This window comes from Buteo buteo, chromosome 1 (assembly GCF_964188355.1).
Source record: "Buteo buteo chromosome 1, bButBut1.hap1.1, whole genome shotgun sequence".
In the NCBI taxonomy this organism is placed as follows: Eukaryota; Metazoa; Chordata; class Aves; order Accipitriformes; family Accipitridae; genus Buteo; species Buteo buteo.
The window spans coordinates 55,579,599-55,586,600 of record NC_134171.1 but is presented as its reverse complement, the minus strand read 5'-3'; the positions used below and the strand labels follow the sequence as shown (position 1 = coordinate 55,586,600).

At 46.4% G+C, this 7,002-nt stretch overlaps 1 protein-coding gene and 1 long non-coding RNA gene across 44 annotated transcripts in view; one reads left to right on the top strand and one right to left on the bottom strand.

Moving 5' to 3' along the window:
* The window catches only part of LOC142032347 (alcohol dehydrogenase 1-like), a 330,614-nt gene that overhangs the window by 228,402 nt on the left and 95,210 nt on the right, over window positions 1-7,002 (top strand). For 40 of the 43 annotated variants that reach the window (XM_075031193.1, XM_075031006.1, XM_075031212.1 and 37 more), the window contains 4 exons: window positions 4,131-4,432; window positions 4,569-4,621; window positions 4,990-5,108; window positions 5,466-5,628. The gene's annotated coding sequence lies outside the window, so the exon portion shown is untranslated. Of the gene's footprint in view, window positions 1-4,130; window positions 4,433-4,568; window positions 4,622-4,918; window positions 5,109-5,465; window positions 5,629-7,002 lie in introns of all 43 variants that reach the window. The other 3 variants (XM_075031099.1, XM_075031223.1, XM_075031012.1) reach the window with 3 other exon arrangements.
* LOC142032702 (uncharacterized) lies at window positions 321-2,645 on the bottom strand. The gene is made up of 2 exons (XR_012650954.1): window positions 2,243-2,645; window positions 321-1,520 (listed from the first exon to the last, which is right to left on the bottom strand). It is a non-coding gene; the product is annotated as an uncharacterized LOC142032702 (long non-coding RNA).

Below are 7,002 nucleotides of genomic sequence, written 5' to 3'. Positions count from 1 at the left end.
CCTTCCCACTGAGACTCGGCCCCCCTGGTTGTGGGTGGGCCGTGACAGATCTACCAGATTCCTGAAGTCAGGGACCCCAGCAGCGTTCATCTGCATCTGTGCTGTGGCAATTTCCCAAACACTGTACTACTGCAGGTTAGTGTACTAGCCCCCTGCTTGTCCTTTTCCTGGATTCAGGTCAATCTATCTTTAATTTGGTTTCCACGTAGACTCGGGTCCCGTGTCATATGTGCTCATTGACCCTATGTTTGCTTATGGAGCAACTGTGTTTGATTCTAGCCTTTGCAGGAGGGCATCTGAATTATCGGAGTGGAAAAGAGCCTCTCTGAATAATCCCATCTTAGGGGCTTTCAGTCAAGAAGTTGGCCACTGATGGTGGTTTTTTGCAGTACAAGCTGGCGTGCTGCACAGGGCTGTAGCTGGCCAAGGGGATCCACACTGACCAGTTATTCCAAAAAGCCACATCAGCACCTCAGCTCAGGGCAGTCTTGAGGCACTTTGACTGCCAGCTGCAGCTGGGAGACTGGCTGTGCCCACTCTTTGTGCCCCAGAGCCAAGGAACTCAAAAAGAAAATAGCCTGAAGTGCAGCCTAGGACTGTTGGGCTTGCCTTTGAAATATTGTTACCTACTGACATCTGTCCCTTTCCTGAAACTGCTTAATAACCTGAACCTTCCTGTTGGCAGCTTCAAGAAAGATCAGGTATCAGCTATTTAAATGCATAGTTAGCTGAAAATCAATAGATGGATGACGATGTAAGCATGTATTGGTTTATGGGTACTGTCACGCTGCTGATGCACACTTTGCAGTGATGTGGATGGCTGTAACAACACATTTGGAGGTTAGTCTGTTTTGAATCATTACGGTGGTACCTCAGTGCGAGCGCTGTCACAGAACTTCTAGAGGAAGATTCTCCTCTGCACTGGGTGGCTTGTGTGAATTAACAATGCATTTACCTATTTGTAAAATAGATCTTGAAGATGGCATTCCTAAAATCCTTAGAGCTTGAGGATAAGGTCAGATAAGTTTGAAGAGTTCCAGCATTTCTTTGACTTAAACAAAACTTTTTACTGCTCAGGATATGTCATAGATCCAGCATGCAGCTCATTAGGTAATCACACTGAAGATCATAGGTTCACCGTGCTGCTGTTGGTTGTTGGTTCATATTATTGGAAAATATCCGTTTACTGTGCAGGGGGATTTTAAAATAAGCTTTGAGTTAGCACACATTCTTCTTGTGATAAGTTACTCTGGAAGGTAGAGATGAACTTCAGTATGACTTCCAAATCTAAGGCTGACTAAAATTTGGCCCATCTTTGAAATGTATAGCTTAATTGTCTCTCTTCCAAGAAGGTAGCTCTGTTAGCTGGAACAACAGCGTCTGCTACTGACACTCCTAAAGCCAGTATATAATAAAACCGTTGATTCATACTCATTCCCTTTTGTTCCTTTTTTACTTCAAGTAGTGCAAGATGTGCTTTGTTATTCTCGTTTTTCACTTGGCTGTGATTTTTCAGAGACCTAAAAGGAAGATAAAAGGCATTATTTAAAAAGGGGGTGTTCATACTTGATTCAGTACTCTCCTTAGATATTATTTTCCTCTTCAGATTTTTTTAATACTTGCTCTAAACCCATAAACTTTCATAACTGGTGTCTGGCTAATTTGCAGCAGCTTCCACCTTTGGCTTTTGTTCTTGAGCTTACTAAAATCAATGAGGCATCGTCCCCTGAGCAATTTACTTATTTTCTGGGTGTTCTGGGAATGTATTGGTGTTTATTTCTGCAAGTCTTTGTTTACCTCCTCACAAAACTGGATGTCATCATCCCGTGCTTGCTTAATGCAGCTCCATTGCCCTGTCATGCACGTTTGTATAACCTTCAGATATGGTGCCTAAGCTGTTTGAACAGGTTTCATGTGACCTGCCCTGCATGCTAGCTCTGGATCTTACCTGCTGCTCCATTTTATCTCTGCACTTCATACTAATGAGCACCTGCAGCGTTTCATGTCCCTGATCCTTTGGACATCTGCCGTGGTTTAACCCCAGCCAGCAGCTAAGCCCCACACAGCCACTCGCTCACTCCCCCCCCCCCCCCCCCCAGTGGGATGGGTGAGAAAATTAGAAGAGTAGAAGTGAGGAAACTCATGGGTTGAGATAAAGACAGATTAATAAGTAAAGCAAAAGCCTGCAAGGGCAGGCTCTAAAGGCCCCTAAAGCCTGGCCACGGCACCCACGTCCACTCACCCTGCCGTGGGCCGGTGGCCGCCACTGGCAGCCGACCTCGGCTTGTCAGCCGCTGTTGTAAGGGATGATGCAAAACCGAGAAACCCTCCCAAACTGCGACTGATCCTCGAGTGCTTTTGTTACGGTGGTTGTTTGTTCCTTTCCTATTTGACTGGCAGCTGTTCCAGCTGACGCCAGAGCTGACTGAGAACAGAGCGATCAGCGCAAACGGGCGAGGCCAGCTCCCCCCCTGCCTGCGCAACCGGCCGGGACGGGTCCCGACACGGCTACCGGACGCTCCGCGGGCAGGAGAGGGGAAACTCGCCGAAACTCGCGCTCACTCGCTATCTGCGTGGCGTGGCGCGGCGCGGCGCGGCGCTTCCCCTCAGCGCCGGGGCGCTGTCCGTTAGCGCCACGTGACCGCCGCCCGTTGCTCGCCGGGATCTGAAGTCGTGGCGGGCGGGGAGGGGAGGGGAGGCGCGCGTGGCGGAGCCGTTGCTCCTCCCCCTCCTCCCATCACCCGCCCCTTCCCCACCCCTCCTCCCCCCGGCGCTGCGCGTGGGGCGGCTCGCGGGTACGTTACAGCCCCCCCTTCCCTCCCCCGCCGCGTCCGTTACCCCTTGGTGTGGGAGGGGGTGGGGCGGGACGGGAGCTGGGGTTCGGGCTCGGCTTTCCTCTGAGGGAAGGCGGGGAAAATGGCGGCCTGGGGAGCGTGACACCCCCTCCCCACTCCCGGCTGTCGCTGCCGCCTGTGGCGGGCGGGTCGCGGCCCTTCCCCGGGCCCTTGTGGGCGGAGGTGGCCGGTCCTGTGGACTTATGAGGTACTTCGGCGCGTGAGCAAAAATAACGCGTGTGTTTCTATATATATAATGTGTGTATACATAGATACGTGTCTGTATATAGATGTATGTGTGTATATGGGTGTATATATACGTACACAGATGTACGTATAGAGCTCGGTATCCGCGGGGCGTGCACGCTGTGGCGGCTGCAGACGCACCTGTGCCGCGCCAGGCCGTGCCGTTTGGCACCCACAACCATCTCGGCTCCCTGGGCCTTAAGGTCGTAACACCCCCAGGGAGGGAAACTGGGGCGTGTTAGCTGAAACACGTCTGGTTTTCTGGCGTTTCGTGTGGTTTTCCAGCTCTTCTGTTACTGAAGAAGCCAGGGGATTGTTTTTTCTGCATGTTGGCTCTGTCAGCGCAGCCTTCTCCAGTGAAGTAGTTATCTGTAGAAAACTACGCGGCTGTTGAGCACAGGGGAGCTGCTACTATTAAAAAATAATACTTGTTATTGAAAAGGAGAGGGTATAATTGTAACTGATTTGAATGCAGAACGTTTTGCTGAGTTAACAGTTCAGTCTGTTCATCCCCTTACTTGCTGTGTTTTGACCACTGACAGTGGCCAGCATCAGTGGTTGGCCAGTGTCTTTGGTTCTCAGAAGAAATAAAAATTAATTTTGAAGGTGTACAGCTTGTTCACCTTTTTTTTTCCCCCCAAATGGCTTTAGTTCTATCACAAGATAACCTCTTTGATTTTTTCTGTTTCTATGTTTGAAAATAGTTTGTGTACACATAATAGTACTGCTGATGGTTTTTCTTTTATGTTTAATCCAGTGTGATTCCCTGCTTTTATGCCGTTGTGTTTTCACAGAGTTTCTAATTGGAAACTGTTGAATAGCTGCAATGTAGCAGGCAGAGTTTTAGACGGGATCTGAATACAGATTATAATCTCTCTGGTATTTTACATGTTACTGTTTGCAGAGGCACTAACCTAGCTTTAAACAAGAAAAGGCCATCTCGTACTTATTATTTTTTCTTTATTCAGGTTTACAGTAGGTGTAGAGTAATATTTTTTCTAATTGCACTTCTTGTTAATAACACTCATACTACTGTTTTGTTTCTTACAGGATTGGTGAGGGAAGAGCTTGCTTTCAGTGAAATATTTATCAAGTGTTGAGGAACAAGTCAGGAAACCCAGCCAAAAGCGAATGTCATCAGAAACACCAAGAGAAAGTCCAGAGGTGCCAACAGAAAACACCATGTCTCCTGAAGTTCCTGATGTGGAAGGAAAGGTGAAGTCAAGTGACAGTCCGGTAGAGAGACAGGAGGCAGGCTCAGACAAGGAAGAATGCCTTGAGCCCATGTCCAAGAGGCAAAGGAAGAAGCTGTTGAAGCAGAAACAGTGGGAAGAACAGAAAGATCTACAGAGGTGTGGTTTGCAAAATAGCTTTTGCAGGATCATGTGTAGTATTGAGTGCTAATAATAATAATGATGTGTCAGCAGAATTTGCGTGTGGATTGCTTTAGCAAATCAAGGCAGTTGAACTAGTTTTCTCCCATGCCAGGTTTAAAGCAGTAGTCACAGGCTACTCCATCTGCATATGAAGAAGCTATAAAGGTAAGCATTCTCTCTTCATACTAGAAGTGTTCCTCAACTTGAAGAGGATGTCGGGAGGGATTCAAACTTGCATGTTTTTGGTTTGTCGGAGGGGAGAAGTAACATGTGGCTTTGTCCCTTTCTGAATGGGCTGCGTCCTCTTTCCCCAGTGCTGTCAGACTTGGTGAATCTTACAAAGTCAGTGACTAAAAAAAATTTCTTTTGACACATGAAATGCTCTGCTGTAAGTTATGTTGACTTACAACCTGTTAAAATAGTTTTGGAAGATGATGAGCTTCTGTTTTATTTTGTTGAGAGAAACCTTATCTGCAAATGGGCTGGTGGTGGTTTATCCTTGTCCTGCTGAATGCAAAGTGTTCCTCCCCCAGAGAGTGGCTGTTAAAGTTGCTGTCTCCGAAATTTGATCTCCCAACTGCCTGCTCCCGTCAGGGGACCAGAGGGAAGAAACAACTGTTTCAGAAGTCTTTTGAAAAACTTGAAACAGGAGGTAAATTGCCTTCCACATTCCGATTCCGATAGTGCAATTTTGGCAATCTTTTTGGTTGTTTCTGTTATGAGACCTGACTCGGAGCACCCGTAAATCCACGCAGCTCCCACTATTGACTTCGTTGAATTTGTGTCAGATGTCTGTCTTTGTAGGTATATACAGAACTTCACAAAGATGGGGGGTGTGTTTCATGCTGGTATCAGCCTAGCACAAATGGAAGCAACAGGATAAGTTTAAACTACCACGGTCATGGGACAACCACCTTGATCGTAGAAGTATGCATTTGTGTGCATAACACGTGCCTCAGCAGATTTGGCAGCACTTTTTGAAGATGTATTTGTTTGTTTGTCTCTTTAGGCAGAAACGAAAAGAAAAACGCCAGAAGAGAAAACTTGAACGTCAGTCAAAATCGGACTCCAGTAGTGAAGTGAATGACAGAAAGCGTATGCGAAGGGAAGTTGTTCCTAGTACACTTCGCCTCATTGTGGACTGCAGCTTTGATGACCTGATGGTGCTAAAGGTAAAAGAAACTTACTCTTCACGTACAAATGTTGAAAGGTTCTCCAGTGACAGTGCTGATGCAACGTCAGAGCGCAAAAACTGGAGAGCAGCTTGTGGAGGACACTTAGCATGTTTCAGATTGTGGTGACTCCCAGACCTGCTTAGGTCAGTTGCTGAATTTTTTAGGGTTTGGAATGTACATTTATATAAGCTTGCCAAAGATTTTTGTTTGCCTTCATGGAGATGCGGTAAGTTGGTTTGATTCCAAAAACAGGAATATAGAAACAGTTTGTGCCGTATGTTCACCATGAAGCTACGCACAGTTCTGCCTCAGAATGGTTTTGCTAGAGGGGCTGCAAGTGCCCCATCAAGTTACTTTCTCTTTCAAAGTGGACCTAAGGCTCCCAGCCATGTTAGTAAGTATGTGTGGAAATAAGAATTTTGAGCATTAGGAGGATACCGAGCTTTTCCTCTCAGTCACACGAGAGGTAGTTGGTAGAGTTGGTAATAGTTGATGTTAACCTAATGCATTTTATTCTTTTTCTTAACTGCTTAATGAAATTGCTTTAAATGGTGGCACAGCTGCCTGAGCTCAGTTCTTTGATTTTTTTCTGAGAGCTCTGAAGACTTGCCCATATTTAGTTATCACGATAAAGTGCATAACTCATTTCTGTGTTCACTGCACAATGCAAAGATTTTACGTGTTTATTGAATAGGCCAGATCTGCAGTGACAGCATAACCTCTCTGAAGGAGGACAGAAATAAATACTTGCAGAGGAATGTTGGTTTGCAAGCTGAGCACTTCATGAAACATTTAGAAATACTTGACGTGGATGCATGACCATTTAAATTGGTGTACTATCCAAACCTTCTCAGTAACAGCAGACAGATCCTAAAGACAGCAGACTCCCAGCTGTTGGGGGTAGGGACAAGTGATAGTTCAGAAGATAGGGCATCTAATTTTATTAAAGGACATAGAAATGCAGCTGCCTTGCCAGAGTAGCCTGAAGAGTTTCTCCATCCCTGCTGCACCCTGACGTGACTGTAAGAATCTGCTTCAGCATCTCCTGCTAAAGAATCCAGGTCACTGATAAAGCAGGCAGGTAGGATCAAGGAAGGCGTCGGAGGACACATACACAGCTTAAGCTTAGGGTGAAAACGTGACTGGGCAGCATTTGTATTGGGGAATGGCAAAGTTCAGGATGGATTGACAGGTTACTACGTATCTGAGAGACTTCCCAACATAAAGGACTTTAATTCTGATCTTGAGATTCACACATTGAACATAACCTTGTTCTTCCTTTACTACTAGTGTATTGAGTTTGCATGGCAAGGTTTTGGTAGCGGGGTGGGCTACAGAGGTGGCTTCTGTGAGAAGCTGCTAGAAGCTTCC